Source organism: Psammomys obesus, unplaced genomic scaffold, assembly GCF_907164565.1.
Source record: "Psammomys obesus unplaced genomic scaffold, mPsaObe1.curated_primary_1811, whole genome shotgun sequence".
NCBI classification, from domain to species: Eukaryota; Metazoa; Chordata; class Mammalia; order Rodentia; family Muridae; genus Psammomys; species Psammomys obesus.
In genome coordinates, this window is record NW_026591086.1 from 47727669 (window position 1) to 47748072 (window position 20404).

Here is a 20404-nt window from a genome sequence, read left to right on the forward strand (position 1 = left end):
ATTATTTCATACTGAATACTTCTTAAAATATTACATTTTAATGTTTATTTTTAATATAGCTGAGAGCAAAAAGCTCTTTTACCAAGAGAAAAGAATAGAAACGTACCCCAAATCTTCTTTAAAAACAGATGATTAAACATGTTTGGGAAAGAGGACAGCTGCATCTGAATCATTTTTTAATTATTTGTTGTTGTAAATTATTCATGAAAGCTAGCATTGTCTGCTTGTTGGAGTCTAAAGTGAGAATGTGTGGTTTGGCATTTTCCTTAGCCAAGCACTGCTATAATATCAGACCTTCATAGAATTTAAGTAGTTCTTATAAGACAATGCACATTATGTTTTCTATTTCTACTTTATAAAATTACTTCATTAATTTTTGAGATTATAATATAATTACAGAATTTTCCCTCCAAACCCTCCCATATACCCTGCTTTACTCACTTCCAATTAACGGCTCCTTTCTTCATTAACTGTTTTTACATACATGTATGTATTCCTAAATGTATTTCTAAAAACATATATAAAACCTGATTGGTCTGTATATTGTTACTTGTGTATGTTATCAGGGCTGACGATTTGGTACTGAATAAACAATATGTGTCTCCTTCCATGTTATGTCTTTTTCTTCTGCTATAGCATTGCTTAGATTTCTGTAGATTTTGTGTCAAGTCGATGGCTATTGCTAAAGTGGGCCAGAGGTCTAGACAGACAGTTCTAAAAGTTATGAAATGTTAAAAAAATAAAAAAGATTTAACTACATCCAAATAAAACAACTTTCAGATTTTATTTTATTCCTGTCAGATACCAAAGATTTAACAAACAAACAAAGAAACAAAACCAGCCAAGAACAAGTGCTGGAGTAAATGTGGGGAAAAGATCCTTCATTCACATTTGGTAGAATTTCAAACTGGGCCAACAGCTCTGTAAACCAGTGGAGAAGTCTCATAAATTAAACATAATAATAATAATAATCTACCAGATGACTAAATTATGCCATTCTTTGGCATTATCCCCAAATAATTCAGCATCCTGTTCCAGAGATACTTCCTTAATCAAGTTAATTTGTGCCTTATTTACAATAATTAGCAAAAGGAAGAAGAGTAAATGCAATTCAGCAAATAAATGGACAATGAAAACACGTTACATGTATAATATATAATACTATTAAGTTATGCAGAAAAATGAAATTATCAGCTCTGGAGGAAGATGGTTGGAACTAGAAGAGACCATATTGAGTTAGTACATATTTTGAAGTAACTGCAATGCCAAGAAAAGTAAAGCGGGACTACTGCAAGAATAGGGGTGTTGGGAGGGAGAGAGATGGGAATAACAATGTACAAGTGATCTGAAGAAAGAAAAGGGAAATACACGGAGTGTCTCTAATTAAGGAGTGAGAGATAAATTCAGAAGAAAGAGATAGGACAGTAAAATGACAGTAAGGATGTCTGGAAAATGATAAAGATGCATACTATTGCTGAATACCTAAACTATCTATAGTACATATAAGTCAGTTTATAAATATACAGCTATGACTTAGATGAAAATTTTCTACCTGGCTGACAAAAACTACCTAGCAAAAAATGCCAAACACTTGCATAACAAGCCCTTTTTTAAGTTGTTGGCCAGGACTGTTCAAGAGATACTCAGAACCTTATAGGCTAGTCCTTGTTTATTCCTCAGAGGTGAAAGGTAAAGCCCTATTGCTTCAGACACCATGCATTTCAGACCCAGGGCTGAGAGGTTCCTGAGCTATATGTGAACTGAGAGCCATTCTCCTGACAACTGGTATTCATGGCATGAGAAGACATCATGCAAGCTTCGAAAAAGGCAAAACCAAACAAAATACAGACTTGTGGAACCCATTTCCAATAGATACATCTACAGAACAACTCCCACTCTTATGAGATTGTATCTACCAGAAATGTCAGAGGCTACACACATAAAGTCTCATCAACATGACTAGATAAACATGAGCTGAGCTAGAAAAAAAAAAAACAATAGATGTGCTAATAATTTTTTTTAAATGTGATAAGTAGGAAGTAAAATAAAATAAATTGATAAATATATAAATAAATAAAAAGACCAAACTGAAAGTCCAAATAACAGATTAAGCATAGTTAAATAAAAAGAGAAAGAAGTAAATGAGGACCAGTTTTTTTGGCGTAAGAAGGACATGAAGAATATTATTTTGTCATTTGAAGAGAATGGGAATGTAGCAAGTTTTGGCACTTTGTTGGTGGGAAGGCAGAAGTACTGATTTTCACATGTGGGTAATGAAGTCTGTGGCTCAATGTTGTTTTTAAGCAAAATCCCAAATGTTCGATTTTACCAATAAAGACTTAGGAGCCAGATGTTGGGGTGAAAGCCTAGTAGCTCAGAGAGGCAGAGCAGATGACCTCCCTACTGAGCCAAAGTCCCAGAAGGGAAAAAATCCCCTTTCTTTCTCCACAATGTCTTAAAAACCCCTCAAACTGCATATCTTTCCTTTCTACTTCCTGGGCTTCATTCTAGCCCTCTTGACCTTTGGTTGTCTTTGTTTAACCCTGTTTACGGAAAGTTCTAAGATTAAAGGTGTGTGCCAGTGCTGATTCACACCACAAACAGAAACAGCCTTTTCCAGGACACTGTCTGAGGGTTTTCAGTGTGATCAACTATCCTGCAACTTTTCAAGAAACAGGATATCGTTGTATTGTTATTTAGCCTTAATATAAAAAAGAGAAGATATTAGATAGCCATTAGCCACTAAGTTTCTTTCTTTCTTTCTTTCTTTTTTTTTTTTTCCTCACAAAGAGATACTGTGACAGAATGTAAACATATGAAAACTCCCCTGAGGCCTTTCACTTGTATGAAGAGATTCTCATGAGAAGTTATCTCAGCTCTATTAGAGAAAGGGAAATGTGTCATGACATTTATTATTTTTATGGAAATTACATGATGCTTTGATGGCACAATTTAAGTAATGAAGGCACAAATAATTTTATTTTTCATATTTCTGAATAGAATTTAGATTCATAGTTGATATTTCTTAATATTTAGCTTCATTTATCCAATGGGAGACTCAGTTATGTTTTCTTCATTTGCAAATTGACAAATACTAAATATTTTTATTCTTCAAATAATTATGTATAGTTTTATATTTTTGTCCTGGAACCTAGAATTTTTACAAATTTATTCATTTCTAAAACATGGAAGTATTTTTTTACTTTTAAATGCCTGATAAATGGTGCCCCATTCTTCTAATCTAGTGTACATATTATTTTCTTCATAGAGCAATAAAACAAATTTCCTTATTTGTTAATGTTACCTCTTAATTGTGATATTTTATTACTTTTTACATTTAATGTAAGTAAAATTAGTTATAAAAATACTTATAAAATGATAGAGGATTCTTATAATACTTTAAAATTTAAAATTCAAATGTTGTAAATTTGGATATAAATCAACTGAAATTACCAAATCACCATTCAATGTATCCTTTATCAAATATGTTTGCTTTAAAATGCATATGTATGTTAATATAATATGTATATTTATATGTATATCTATCACATGAATTTTATACTTGTGAATGATCTACTCACTATGAGTATTAAACCTAAGGGTTAATACTTTTTTGATATCTTGAACTTTTTTAAATTAAATTTTTATTTTTTTATATTAATTACAGTTTATTCACTTTGTATCCCAGCTGTAGCCTCCTCCTTCATTCACTCCCAATCCCACCTTCCCTCCCCTTTCTCTTCCCATTCCCCTCTCTAAGTCCACTGATAGGGGAGGTTCTCCTCTCCTTCCATCTGACCCTAGCTTATCAGGTATCATGAGGATTGGCTGCATTGTCCTCCTCTGTGGCCTAGCAAGGCTGCCCCTCCCTTGGGGGGAGGTCAAAAAGCCAGCCACTGAGTTCATGTCAGAGACAGTCCCTGTTCCCCTTACTAGGGAACCCACTTGCATACTGAGCTGTCATATGCTACATCTGAGCAGGTGTTCTAGGTTAGCTCCATGAATGGTCCTTGCTTGGAATATCAAGAGTTAATATTTTAACAAGGCAAGTCAAGAAAGCAGTGATGTGATAGAGAAAATATTCATTTATAAGTTTAATATAATTATGTATTATACAATATAATGTATTCTTAAATACAAAGAAACATACCGAAAATTATGAAATGACAAGTCAGGCTAAACTTGTAACCATACAAATCTAAATTTTATTTCTTTAATGATTAAGATAGTTTGATTAATTATTCAACGTATCTTTATGGGACAAAAGTATGATACATGTCTTAATAATCCTAGATGACACAAAAGGTGTGTTCTGTTGCAAGAATATAGTAGACAGAAATAAAAATGATGCTTTCCTTAATCAGGACTATGTCTTAATGAATAGAACTTGTAAATGATAGTAAGTAATTTTGTGTTTGTGATGTGATTAGCATAAAGACTTTGAGATTAGTATAATGTCATGCATTTGCTAGAGGGTTCTGATAAACTCTAGGTTATTATCCTGCCTTAAAAACCCCTCAGTGGACAGTCTTCAGTTATACTTTGATCATCTCTACGGTAATCTTTGTTACCTGCATTTTGAGCATTTGATGATCACCTGTGAATACTAATTTCTATATTTTGTGGTTTAAATACCTCTTTAGTGTCTCATGAAGAAGTTTCTAGAATGCAACTTTTACAATTATACTGTCTTGTCTCAAAGCTGCTGTTGTTTCTTTGCAATTTGAACTAGGGTCTCACATACAAGTTGGTCCAGAAAATTACGATGTGTCTGAAGTTGATCTTGAACTCTGGATCTTCCTCCATCTATCTTCAAGAGTTGGAATAATAGCCCCATGCCTTCACACGCTGTTAGCTCCATATCTTCAGTTTAATGAACAATCCAGTCAACAGAATTCAAGCTTCTCATGAACTTAGCACCTTGGATACCTAAGATTCTTCTATCCTTACTCTTCAGTTCACATTTCATGTTTAACCCGAAATTATGAATGTATTGTAATCTCACTGATATTGTTAGTGATAATTTTGGGACATGCTATAACATTTCTATATTTTAGAAAATTCTAAACTATTTAATTCTATTAGTACAACAATGTCTGTAAAATGATTGTATTATATTTGATTAAATGAATTTGATTTTACTTCATTTATTTATCGCTTGATTACACATGTTAGAAGTAAACATGTTTTAGTATCAATGTTCTTATTCATGTGGACACAAATAACTGTGTGAACAAAAAAGCTTAAGGTTAGTATCAGGCATCTTCCTTCATTACTCTATGCATTATTTATTGAAACACTGTGGCTGAAAATCGCCAAATCTGACGAATTTAGGCAGCCAACTTGATTTAGGGATCCCTTGTCTCAGTCTTAGGATCCTTGGATTACTGGTAGCTCCATGACTCTTGTTGAATATGTGTTGTGAGACTCCTCACTTCAATCCTTGTGTTTTCATAGCAAACACTCACCTACTGAGCCATCTCCCCCATCCTCTTATTTTCTGTTCAAACCAGTTTTGTAACACATGTATGTATTCCACACACACACACACACACACACACACACACACACACAAAAAAAAAAAAAAATCTATGAGAGCAATACTTCCAGTTTGAGTGAGTGAGTTTATCAGCATGTAGCAAGTAAAAATAAAAGATCAGAGAGATAACAGCAGATAGAAAACTGAAAATTGTTCTTAAATAAGTAACAGGTTACTTTACTGTGAATCTAGAAAATTATTCTGTAGTTCACAAAAGAGACTTACACATGGCTTAATATGTAAGAAGTTTCCTATATGAAGCCATATTGCTTTCAGTTCTGTGACCATTGAGCTATCTGTGGCATGCCCTGCCTATTAGGTAACTAGTGAGGAGCCTGCTCTACAAGTGTGGACGAAATGTTTCACAAAGAGAGAGCGTATGGCCAGATCAGGTGGGTTAGGACACAAAGGTGGCAGTCCTGAAACTGGAGACTAGAATTTCTTCTCAAGCACCCACACAGAAACAATTTCTACAGGGTGTCCTCTATCCCTCACACAGAATGTATGCAATCACTTGGATGCACGCACATAAGCCAACAAACAAACAAACAAACAAATAAAAATATGTGACGTAATAAAATAATGAAGGATAATAAATATAAATATTTTCAGGCACAACAACACATTTAAATTAAGCAGGTTAGTGTAAATATATTATAAAAAAATTTAAATAAATAAATAAAGACAAGTTCTATTACCCTAGTCTTTCCATTCTAGTCTATTATATATTAACAAACTACTCTTGGTATGTGAAATATTAAGATCATCTAATCATGACTTAACAATGAATTTCCATTTGCTGACGAGAAATAATACATTTTGTTCACTTTCCTTTATTATCTGCATTGTCAGCCTGAAAGGTGGTGATGAGCTTAATTTATCTTTATAAAGGTAAGTTTGATAATTATATAAGAACTTTCTAAAAGGATTTAATTTTTGAAACTATTTTGTATTTACATCATTTCTCCTTTCTTTTCCTCCCTCCAAACCCTTCAGTACAACCTTCTGTAGTCTCTTTCAAATCCTTGCCTAGTTTTTCATTAATTTTTGTTACATGCATATATATTCATGTATATGTACATATATTATATTCTGAAACTTTTGTAATCTATATTTCTTCACTTTATTTTTCTGAACATAATATTAGCCTAACGTTTAAGAAATCTTCTGTAAAACCAGGCTAGACTACAGAATGCACCTTCCCAAAACAACAAAATAAAAGCATGCCTGATCATGCCTTTTGTGATGGAAGAGTGGAGCATTGCAAGAGCTGTGAAGAGAGGTGGAAGTGAAGATATGGTAGTCGCTGCAACAGGTGTGAGAGAGGACTCAGGTTAACAATGGAACATGTAGTTACACAGTGAGGTTGGTAGGATGGTGTGCAGGAGCTGACTGGATGAAAACTCAGTCCTGAAATAAACTGCCTTGCCATGGGGTCATACTGGCTGTGGGCAATGATGGAGACTGAGATGAGGAATGGTTCACTTTCTGGATTAGACCTCCTGGAAGGGGTACCATGGTCTGTGATTCCACTGAGAGCTATATGTGGGTCAGTAGTCCCGATGCTGCCAAGGGCGGGTAGATGTGCATGGCCTTTTACCACCTAACAGCCATGTGGATGTGCATAGTCTGTGCTGTTGCCTAAGTCATTTGGTATCTGTGAGCCATGCTGCCACTAGAAGCCATACTCATCTGAGTGGCCTGAGGCTCTGTTGTTATTCATTGTCTGGGTTGCCTCTGATGGTCTTATCTGGGTCTGTGGTCCTGCTGCAGATGGGAGATGTGTTTGTGGTCTGTGCTTTCTACAGAAACCACAAGAAAGACCATGATCCGATCTCCGGCTGACTCTAATGAGCAAGGAAGCATCTGTGGCCGTGATATACATGACCGCAGATGCACAACTGAGAAAGAGGGACATGGAAAGCTTCTGTGTGAACCCGTATCTCTCACGGTACCCCTATAAAGTAAGAGCTTAAAAAAGGAAGCCATCAAGGAGAACTCTTAAAAATTGTGAAGTGTAGCTCTCCACAATTGGTGGCTTCTGACAGGGGTGAAGGTGGAGAAAGACTAAGTTTTCTTTACTGGGAAGGCCACTGAGAATTTGACCATGGATCCAGTGAGTGTATGGACTACACAAATTAGAATGTATCTTTTGCTGTTGTTGTTGCAGGAAAGGTCATGAGGGTGGAAGGGATGGACATTGATGATCTGGGGAGCAAGTATGATTGGGTATATGATGTGAAATTCCCAAAGATCAATAAAGCTATTATTTTGAAAAATATTAAAGCAAGGGTATTTCATGAAATTAAAATTTTGAAGAACATTTTCAGTCAGCAAGCACAATTTTCCTAAAGATGCTGATACAGAAACATAAAAAGTTACTTAGTTTTATATTTTTTCTATTATTGAAAAAAAAAATATTTTTTCCAATACACCTGATTATAGTGTTCCCTCCTCCTGCTCCTTCCAGTTCCTCCCAAAGTTTCCTCCACCTCAATTTATTCTCTTGTTTTCTCAGTAGAAAAGAACAGGCTTCTAAGAAATAAAAATCAAACATGACAAATTAAAATATAATAAGATGAAGGAAAACTATTATGTCAAATTTAGACATGGCAATCGAACAGGAGGAAGAGTCTCAAGGGGAGGCACAAGAGTTAGTGGCCCACTTATCCTCATAGTTAGAAGTGCTATAAAAATACTAAGCGAGTAGGTATAATACATAGAGAGTATCTGTAGAAGCATGTAGGCCCTGTGCTTTCTGTTTTCAGTTTCTGTGAGTTCATATGTGCCTTGCTTAGTTGATTCAGAGAGCCTTGTTCCTCTGGTGTCCTCCATTGGCTATGTCATTCTTTCCACCTGCTAGTCTATGATTTCCCTGATAATCAAGGGGATATATTTGAAGGAGATATCCAATTTAGACTTTCCTCCTACTATCTGGCTGTGTATTTCTGCACCTGTTCTCATCTACTGCCAGAGGAAGCCTTTTTGGTGATTACCGGATAAGGGGCCAGATAAGTACTGCTGAGTATAATTAGAAATCTTTATATTGATTTTGTTTTTTCTTAGATCAGTAATGTTTGGTTTTAAACTAGGTCTCTGGGCTAGTGTTTGGTTCTTTATTACCCAAGCAGTGTAGGATATGGGTTACTTCTCACGTAGTGGGCTATAAATCAAATCAGAAATTTTTTAGGTACTCCCACAAGTTCTGAGCCAAAATTGTTGTAGCATATTACTCAGGTTTGACACATTGTAGGTCACTTGTTTTGTAGCTGTTTTCATGTACACATTTCTCTTTCAAAAATATGTTTCCACAGCAGAGACTAAGACTTGGGAGTCAAGGCTTCATGTAGGTACCAGTTCCTACACTCCTTCATGTTGAATGAATTGTGTTGATGTTCTTCTCAGCATGAGGACCCAACCATTAAGTCTTCATAGAGCAACCATTTGTCTTAACATCAGCCTGGGTTGTATTGAGATATCAATGTGACTCACTTAGTCAATAATTCAGTTGAATACAACCAAGTCCCACTTATCTAGCTACAAGACATGGACAGTTGACACTCCATATCCCTCTTATCTAGGAGTCCTTGTGAGGATGATCTTCATAGATTCCAGAAAATTTTCATTACACTGGTTTCCACACAGCCCACCAAAAGCCAGCCAATTCCAGCCATCTCTGCTTGCACTCTTTCTATCCATGTTATCTCTCCCCCTCTTTGTTCTCCCACTCCCGTCCTTACCTGCTCCCCATGTACACTTAAAATCTACCATAATCCTCCCAAAAGGGAGACCCGTGAGTCATCCTTCTGGATCCCTCTTCTTTACTTAAACACCCAGGGTCTACAGATTGTACCTTAGTTATCTTTTACTGAACTGCTAATATCATTTACAAGTAAATACATATCACAATTGTCTTTCTGTGTCTGGGTTACCTCACTCTGGAAAATTTTTTTCTACTGCATGTAAATTTCATAATGCCATTTTTTTTTTAAGTAGCTGAGTAATACTCCATTGTGTAAACACACCATTTATTCTTTACTCATTCTTCAGCTGAGGTACATTGGGGTTATTCTAATTGCTGGCTATTTTGAATAAAGCTACAATGAAAATAGCTAAGGAAGTGTCCTTAAGGTTTGATGGAGCAACCTTTGGCTATATGCCAAAGAGTAGTATAGCTGGGTCTTGAGGTAGATCAATTCTCAATTTTCTGAGGAAATGCCATATTGGTTTCCATAGTGGCTGTGTAAGTTTGCACTTACCCAAGCAATGGAGGAATGTTTTCCTTGTCCCACATATTCACCAGCATAAGTTGTCACTTGTGTTGCTGATCTTAGACCTTCTGACATGTGTAAGATGTACTCCAAAATCATGATATTCATTTCTCTGATAGTTAAGTATAATTAACCTTTCTTCGTTTCTCAGTTTCTTTGTTTCTGAGTTTTCTCTATTGAGAATTTTGTTTAGGTCTGCACCCCATGTTTAATTGGATTATTTGATTTTTTATATCTACTTTCTTGAATTATTTTTATATTTTAAATATTAATCTTCTATCAGATGTGGATTAGTAAAAACTGTTTTCCCATTCTATAGGCTGCCATTTTACTAGTTGACAAAGCCCATAGTGTCACAGAAAGTTTTTGGCTACTCTAACAAAAACCAAGTGTCCCTATGTGTGTGTATTTATAGCTATGTCTTCAATTTGATTTCATTGTTCAACGTGTCTGTTTTTTTATGCCAATACCATGCAGGTTTTTTTTTTTTTTATTACTATAATGCTGTAGTAAAACTTAAAATCAGGAACAGCAAGACCCCTTATAATTCTTTTATTGTTCAAGACTGTATTAGCTATGATAAGTCTTTTGTTCTTTCTTATGAAGTCAAGAATTGTCCTTTAGCAGCTACTCCTGATGAGACTTAATTGACTAGGATCAGAAGGAAGGAAAAGAAGACCTCCCCTTTCCGTGGACTTGGGGAAGGGCATGCATGCAGAGGGTGGAGGAAGGGAGGGATTGGAATGGGAGGAAGGAGGGAACTACGAGGGGGGGATACAAAGTGAGTAAAGTGTAATTAATAAAGAAAAATAAAATAAAATAAATAAAAAAGAATTATCCTTTAAAGTTCTATGAAGAATTATATTGGAATTAATGGTGAGTGCTTTTGTTAGGATGGTCTTTTTCACTATGTTTATCCTACCAAATCATGAGCATGAGAGATCTTTCCATACTCTGATATCTTATTCAATTGCTTTCTTCAATTACTTCAAGTTTTTTTTTTTTTTCATTTAGAATATTCCAAGATATTTTATATTATTTGAGGCAATTGTGAAGGGTATTGTTTCCCTGATTTCTTTCTCGGTCCATTTGTATGTAGGACAGCTACTGGTTTTTGTTGTTACTAATATTGTATCCAACCACATTACTAAAAGTGTTTATCAGCTTTAGGTGTCAGTTAGTGGAATTTTTATGGTTACTTATGATGCTATCATATCATCTTTAAATTGTGATATTTTTACCTTCTCCTTTCCAATTTGTCATCCTGTTATCTTTTCCAGTTGTCATATTGCTCTAGGTAATTTCTGAAGTACTATACTGAAGGTATTGAGAAAGTAATGTCTCCAGTTTTTTTTTTTTTTTTTTTTTTTTTTTTTTCCCTGTAGGCACATAGTGATATAAACTTTCTTCTTAACACTAGGATTAAATGTTCTGTAAATATCTTTTAGGTCCGTTTGGTTTATAATGTTGGTGGAGTTTGCCCTGCATTTCCTGTTTGAGTTCCAGGAAGTTTTCATTTCCAGGATTCCCTCATTTTGAGTTCCTTTATTGATTTTATTTTTATTTCCATGTCTTAAATAATTTTATGTATTTCCTTCTGCTGTTGTGTTTTCCTGGATTTCTTTAAGGGGTTTATTAATTTCCTTTTTAATGACCTTTATCATACTCATAAAAGCTGCTTTAAGTTCTTTTTCATTTGTGTCCAGCTGCACTAGAACATCATTACAGGCTGCTATGGTAGGACAGCTGGACTCGAGTGGAAACATATCGCCCTGATTGTTTTTGTGTTTTTATGCTGGTATCTCAGCATCTGGGTTTGAGATGGTTAAAGATCTAGGTGGTTATTTCTGTGTTTGTTTTTTGCAGATGTTTTGTTTCTAGGTTTTTGCTTCTTCTGAGAAATTTCAGAGAGTGTGATGGTTGTGTATTTTATTGGCCTGTTTATCTGGTATGTTCACTGGGAATGTTTTCTGGTCTTGGAAGTTGGGTAACTGAAATGAGATGGGAGTAGGAAGGACAGAGGAGGTCTTTGTGATTCTTTAAGGAAAGGGTCAGAAAGAAAGTTAGACCATAGCAGGATTCCAGCTGCAGAACTGGGGACAAAAGCTAGGAAACTGGAGTAGTAAGATAGGTATAGGTTACCCTCAGCCTGTTTGTTGCACTGGGATGAACAGCTTGTGGGTCAACATGGGGTGCCTCCTGTAGTTTGGGCCTGGGACAAAGCAACAAGTGGGAGAAGGGAAGTTAAGAGAGGGTAGATTGTAGGATCCACAGGAGATGTACACAGGGGAGAAGCAAGGCTACAGGTGGTGTTCTGTGGTAGTGTTAGGGATGAGATCAGGGGGTAGGGTCTGGTGAAACAGAAAGAAATGAGATGGTCTGAGTGCAGCGTATCTTGTTTTCTGGCTGTCCTGGACTATGGCTTACAGGGACACCTGCTGCATTTGGGATATGGGATACAGCAAAAAAGTTGAGAGAGAGAGATTAGGAGTGGATGTCTGCGGGATTCAAAGATGAAGGCTAGAGGGATGAAAAGCTGCAGCTTATATTCTATTGTAGCTCAGTAACAGGGTCTAGACAGGAAGATTGTATCTGGAGGAACAAAGAGTGGAGAAAGAATGTGGGCAGCCTACCTGGTTTTCTGACAGTCATGGCCTGTGACACAAAGTCAGTTTTAGTATTGAGTTTCATGAAAAATATGTATGGAAATTAATTAGGTAGGTATATCCAAAGTACTTTAAAAGAGAATTAAATCTCTAATATTTGTAGAATGGGTGTATCTGAAAAATGAAAAGAAGTCGAGGGAAGTCCTTCTTATAGACAATACATTTGTTTCTGCATATTTTGGCTTTGCTATAGCAATAAAGTCTTTTTTTTTTTGGTAGTTTATTTTATTTTTAATTTTTTATTAATTACACTTTATTCATTTTGTATCCCCCGATAAGCCCCTCCCTCTTTCCCTCCCCTTTCTGCATGCATGACACTCCCCAAGTCCACTGATAGGGGAGGTTCTCCTCTTCTTTCTGATCTTAGTCTATCAGTTCTCATCAAAAGTGGCTGCATTGTCCTCTTCTGTGGACTGGTAAGGCTGCTCCCCCCTCAGGGGGAAGTGATCAACAAGCAGGCCAATCAGATTGTGTCAGAGGCAGTCCCTCTTTCCATTACTATGTAACCCACTTGGACACTGAACTGCCATGGGCTACATCTGTGCAGGGGTTCCAGGTCATCTCCACGAATAGTCCTTGGTTGGAGTATGATTTTCTAGGAAGTTCCCTGTGTTCAAATTATCTTGTTCTGTTGCTCTCCTTGTGGAGTTCCCGTCCCCTCCAGCTCTTACTATTTCCCATTTCTTACATAAAATTCCATTCATTCTGCCCATCAGTTGGCCATCAGGCTCAGCATCTGCTTTGACAGTCTATACTGCAGAAGCTTTCAGAGGCCCTCTGTGGCAGGTTTCAAGGTTGTTTCCTGTTTTCTTCTGGCTTTCAGAGGCCCTCTGTAGCAGGTTCTGAGGTTGTTTCCTATTTTCTTTTTCTTCTGATGTCCATCCTCTTTGCCTTTCAGGATGGAAATTGAACATTTTAGTTAGGGTCCTCTCTTTTGCTTAGTTTGTTTAGATGTACAGATTTTAGTGGGTTTATTCTATATTGTATGTTTATATGAGTGAGTATATACCAGGCGTGTCTTTTTGCTCCTGGGACAACTCACTCAGGATGATCCTTTCCAGGTCCCACCATTTACCTGCAAATTTCATGATTTCCTTATTTTTCATTGCTGAGTAATACTCCATTGTATAGATGTACCACAGTTTCTGCATCCATTCTTCAGTTGAGGGGCATCTGGGTTGTTTCCAGCTTCTGGCTATTACAAATAAAGCTGCTACAAACATGGTTGAGCAAATGTCCTTTTTGTGTACTTGCGCCTCTTTTGGGTATATGCCTAGGAGTGGTATGGCTGGATCTTGAGGAAGCGCTATTCCTAGTTGTCTGAGAAAGCGCCAGATTGATTTTCAGAGTGGTTGTACCAGTTTACATTCCCACCAGCAGTGGAGAAGGGTTCCCCTTTCTCCACAACCTCTCCAGCATGTGTTGTCACTTGAGTTTTTCATCTTGGCCATTCTGATGGGTGTAAGATGAAATCTCAGGGTTGTTTTGATTTGCATTTCCCTAATGGCAATGAGGTTGAGCATTTCTTTAAGTGCTTCTCTGCCATTCGATATTCCTCTACAGAGAATTCTCTCTTTAGCTCTGTTCCCCATTTTTTAAGTGGATTACTTGGTTTATTGCTTTTCAGCTTGTTTAGTTCTTTATATATATTGGATATGAGTCCTCTGTCAGATAAAGGGTTGGTGATGATTCTTTCACAATCTGTAGGCAGTCGCTTTGTTTTGATGACGGTGTCCTTTGCTTTACAGAAGCTTTTCAATTTCATGAGGTCCCATTTATTGATTGTTGCTCTTAGAGCCTGTGCTGTTGGTGTTCTGTTCAGGAAGTTTTCTCCTGTACCAATGAGTTCTAGAGTATTCCCCACTTTTTTTTCTAGCCGATTTAATGTGTCTGGTTTTATGTTGAGGTCTTTGAAATGGACAATTTTCTCTATCGATTTGACTTACCAAAGCTGAATCAGGACCAGGTAAATCAATTAAATAGTCCTATATCCCCCAAAGAAATAGAAGCAGTCATCAAAAGTCTCCCATCCAAAAAAAGCCCAGGACCAGATGGCTTCAGCGCAGAATTCTACCGGACCTTCAAAGAAAAGCTAACTCCAATTCTCTTCAAACTATTCCACAAAATAGAAACAGAAGGAACAATACCAAACTCATTCTATGAAGCCACAATCACCTTGTACCTAAACCTCACAAAGACTCAACAAAGAAAGAGAATTTCAGGCCAATCTCCCTTATGAACATTGATGCAAAAATACTTAACAAAATACTTGCAAACCGGATCCAAGAACACATCAAAGATATTATCCACTATGACCAAGTAGGCTTCATCCCAGGTATGCCGGGGTCGTTCAATATACGGAAATCCATCAATGTGGTCCACCATATTAACAAACTGAAAGAAAAAAAACCACATGATAATCTCCCTAGATGCTGAAAAAGCATTTGACAAAATCCAACATCCATTCATGTTTAAAGTACTGGAGAGATCAGGGATACAAGGCACATATCTAAACATAGTAAAGGCAATATACAGCAAGCCTATAGCCAACATCAAACTGAACGGAGAGAAACTTAAAGCAATCCCACTGAAATCAGGGACAAGACAAGGCTGCCCATTCTCTCCATATCTCTTCAACATAGTGCTGGAAGTCCTTGCTAGAGCAATAAGACAGTTGAAGGAGATCAAGGGGATACAGATGGGAAAGGAAGAAGTCAAATTATCACTATTTGCAGATGATATGATAGTATATATGAGTGACCCCAAAAACTCTACCAGGGAACTCCTACAGCTGATAAACATCTTCAGCAAAGTGGCCGGATACAAAATTAACTCAAAAAAATCAGTAGCACTCCTGTATACAAAAGCAATAAAGTCTTTAAACCAGGAATTCTTTCCCAACAGGCTATAAGATAGATGGCACTATGATGGTCTTAAAGATGTTGCCCAAATGCTTAGGTTATTTATGACAAAGTTACACAAATATTATCAAACAATGCTTGGAATTCAAGGCAAATCTGTGCTATTTCAGAAATATGCTTTGACTAGCCTGCACACTAAATATGTGAATAAAATCTCAATTATTAAATGAATAGTTGAGAGCAATGAGCCAAGAAAGGTAATGTTCTTTCAAACAACGAAAAGTTGGACATTTTAAGGTATATAGAAATTTTTCTCACTGCTGTTTGGAGTAGGGTCTACTTCACTGTGAGTTTGACAAGCCTGAGGTGGTCGTTTCAGATATTATAAAGAGAACAAGTTGAGAAAACAATGAGAGCAAGCTGTGAGCAGCTTTTTCATGGCCAGTGTCTCACTTTTGGCTTCCAAATTCCTGCTTTGAGTTTTTGTCCATTTTTCTCTTTGGTGTTGGACTATGAAGTGCAACTGGCTTTAAATAAAGTATTTTGTCAACAAATTGCCCTAGTGTCATGGTATTTGATTACAGATTATAATATAACATTTTTCTGTCTCTTTCATCCCTCTAAAAACCTTCTTTATAGAAGTCTTCACTTTCCTTCAAAATCACAATCTCTCCTTTCATTTAGGAATATTATTAAATTTCAAATATATCTTTGCTATAAAAAAACTAAAGACATAATTCTTTTGTATTACTACATTATAGTGTGTGTGTGTGTGTGTGTGTGTGTGTGTGTGTGTGTTAAAGTAAGGAACTGTAAGACAATTTGTGGATTAGTCATGGGAACACAATCAATCCTTTCCCAAGGAAATAATTATTTACTGGGCTTGGAGGTTAGTTGTTTGATCTAATTATACATTTTTTTTTAATTATGCAAGTGCTTTCTGTACTTCTATTCCAGTATAAATCATTTTAAATATAATAGAAACATTGGATTTGCTTCAAAATTTAAGATTGTAAAGTAGGGGAACTAAAGAACATATCAAAACAAAACAAAAAAACCTCCGTGGCCTGGCAAGGCTGCACCAACCAGGGGGAGGTGATCAAAGAGCAAGCCACTGAGTTCATGTCAGAGACAGCCAGGCCACAGAAGAAGATGATGCAGGCAGCCTTGATGAGACCTGATGAACTAAAGTCAGATAGAAGGAAAGGAGAAACTCCCCTATCAGGGGACTAGAGAAAGGGCATAGGGGGAGAAGAGGCAGGGTGGATGAGACTGGAGGATATCACAGAGGGGGCTGTAATGAATATACAAAGTAAATAAATTGTAATAAACAATTTTTAATAGATTAAAAAAACAACTCAGTGTTTATATATTAAGCCTTTCAAATGTCATATCAAACCAATCAGGATATGCCCACAAGAAAGTCTGAAACCACGTCAGGTTTAGCTGTAGAAGGATCACCTAGTTTTGGCATTCAAGCACATTTCAAAACAAAGGACCTGTACAGTTTATGTGGTAGTACTTCTTTTTCTGATGTGTTTTGCTTTTTGTTTTTTTTTTTTTTATAATTTCATTTTGTTCTTTTTTTCCCTTTAGCTGTGTTTTTTTCTCATGAGAATTTGATTTTTTCTTTTATTAAAATTTTACTTTTTTCTGAAATGTGTTCATTGTACACTGGATTGCTCTAAGTAAGGAAAGCATCACACAAGTACAGAAGCTTGTCTCTTATACCTACTTAATGCTATCTTCCTTTTTTCCTACATCCTATCTTTGTTTCTTAGACAATATTTGTATACTTTCATGTCATACAGGTTCATTGTTTTATTCACTTGTGTTACTTATATAAAATTTAGTAATCACAAATGTAAAAACATTCTTGGCTTCCTGTGAATGGTTTATTGTTTAATATGAGTATCTCCAGTTGCATTCATTTTCCTGGAGTTTGATTTTCTAATGTGGTGTTAATTACCTTACTTTGAATACCATCTGGTGGATCTGATATTCAAAGTACCTTTCTCTGTGTCAAACATAGGCAGAGTGATGAAAGGAGAAATTTTACAAATTTAGTCACATTCATAGCAGGTCAGGAATAAGTCTCTGAAGACTGCATTTAAAAAGAAATCCTAGAACAGTCTGGCTTCTGTTATTTCTAATCCAACTTCTATCTTTTCACCCAGAAATTCTGTGAGTTCCAACAAATTCTCATTTCTCCTAAGTAAACTAAAGGTAGACTTTGGCCAACTACTGAAGATCATCATTCACAAATAATTGGTTTCAGAAATTGTATCCACGTAACAGATTCTAATGAAAACTATTTTACTTGTAATTAATCTGTAGGGAAGATGAAACAAAGACCATCACAACTCATCACTCAATTGCTGGAGCAATAGTCTAGAAACCCTTTCTCTATTGATGAAAGAGCTAATTATGTTATTTGCTTATGATCATCTGAACAAAACATCCCTTCCAGGCATGGCTCTGTGGAAAGAGTTGGTGGCTCTCAGTTAAAAATAACACACTAAAAATAAAGATTTATTTTAATGGTATTACATAAATTAAAAAAATAAAGAACCTATAGCCTGATTTTCTGAGGTCTTGTCCTAAAATAAATTTAAAAATCCAAAGTTTAGGGTCTCTGATGAGTTATTTTTTATTGCTAGTTTATGAAATGATGTCCCAAGAAACAACTTTGATGTGATATTATTGAAGTATTTTCAATTACATGCTTAGCTTTGCTGTTTATCCTTGATTCTTCCTTTGTGTGTTGTTTTCCACACCAGGTCTGAATATGTAGCCAGGCTAACCTCACATACATTGCAACCCTCTTGTTTCATTCTCTTAGGTACTGGAGTTTCAGGTGAGGTCCATCCTGCTTGTCTACTTAAGTATTATTTTAAAGTTTGTATCTTTGGCATAGTCATTTCCTCACATGAACAGTGGCTGCATTAAGGGCTCAGAGAAATGAGAATGTCAATGCTTTTAAAGTGACTTCCACTTCAAATCTTAAGAATGGTCTCTCCCTTAGCCAGCATAAGCCAGTCATCCATAATTTGGAGTCCATGGAGTACCAAATGTGTCATTTCTATCATTCTACTCTTTTAAGTAGTTTTATTGGATGCTTTAAAGATGGAAAGAGGGAATGGAGAAGTTAATTCAAATAATCAAAGAGGAAAATACTTTTGGGTAAATATATCATAAACATGGTCAAGTAGAAAAAAAAACAAAATTTTATTGTCTTCTAAACTTGTGGTGTGAATTATATTTTCTGAGCTTAGAGGCCTTTGTTGCATATCACTGACATATCTACTTAGGTGTAAGATAAACATCTTGACATTATTGTGTCAAAACCTGATTTTCTGAACATGGTAGGAGTTTTAAAATTATATTTCATAGGCTACACTGTACACACACACAAATCAAAGTAGCATTATCTACTCTCCATTAGAGAGAGCTTTATGTTCCTTTCTCCTTGATTCTGGAGAAATCTGTGTGGCAGTCGGTCAGTCATACGACTTCTGCTTTGCCCTTTTGAAAGACAAAAATTTGGGATTCCTACACAATCTCATATCCCCACTATAGTCTACTTAAGTTGCTAATGCAAATCATTGTTTATGGTATAATTTGCAACCTGTAGCAAGTAAAATGCTACCTGCACATAAGCAGTTTGGCTCACTGCTTCTTAGTCCTGCAGCTGCAAATAGGAATAAACTCACATCAGTTTGTTACCAATTATATATATATATACATATTTGTTTAAATTTAAAAGTGAATATAAAACTTTTATTACTCCTTAATTTCTCTGTTGTTTCCATATCACTCATCTAAATCACTGCAAGGTATTTTAACTTATCTGTAGTTATACCTTTCCTTCAAACCTTTATTAAATTATATGGTTAGGATCATGAGAAAAAAAATTTTTATGTACCTAATTTAATGAATAAAAATACATGGTAAAATTAAAGAGGAAGAGAAATGGTACTGTCTAGGACTGATGTCTATTCAGAGATTCAGCTGACTTCAGAAGAACTCGGAACATCATCACATCCCATAGATTCTGATGTTAGTTGTTTGTTAGATGATAGTATTAGCTCTAAGACTGTCCTTGCAAAATCTCAAAATCTTAAGTCTTTAGAAAGAGAAGCTTATGTAAGATCATTTTGGTGTTGGGCTGCTGCTGTTTTCCAAAGGAGACTTATGAAGAAACACATAAATACCAGTGGTATTGACTATCACCATGATCTCTATAGTGTGGGTGTAGTTGGAAAGTGATTAGGGAAAAGTTTTAGGTAAAAGGAAGGGAAATATATCTGCAGTGCTACTTTATTAATGCATCAGCTATTATTTTCCAAATTATATCTTCCTAATGACTATTTTCCTTAAAACTTCAATTTCTATAGAGTTTATTATTGATACAGCGAATTCACCTACAAAAATATCAGAAGAGATAGAACCCATGGCTAGTGACAATCACATGAAACTATCCCCTGACTGCAATTGTTCTCAACTCATATTATGTAAGCTCCTGCCACTATCAATAAAATACTGAAAAGCATGTATGAACCCATTTTACCAACCAAACCACACCCTCAATTAATTTTTTCAAAAGAGTGATATACAATTCAGTCTGCTAAGTCTTATAAACAGGATATTTTGTTATTATTGTAAGAAGCACTCATTTGATAATTGTTTGTGCATCTTTGCCACCAGTTTTTACTCAAGTCCCTTTTCCCTGGAATGCTTGCATTTGCTTCCTTTCTTTATAGTAGTACAGGTCCTTTCAAACTCAATTTAAATACAGCTTTTTCCTTAAATTTTCTTATGATAATTCACATCTACAACTCATATACTCATGAATATGTATTCTGGGCATAGGTGATGTAATTTAAATATTGGGCTTGCCTATGAGGTTTATGTTTATAAGAGATTCTCATCATCGTTCAGCTATTTTTCCTATTTTATGAGTATATATTTTTTATATTTTAAGTGTATGTATACTTAAAGATAATTAAATAGAAATATACATTAATGTAAAGGGGATAAAATATGTACAAATACCATAGAATATAA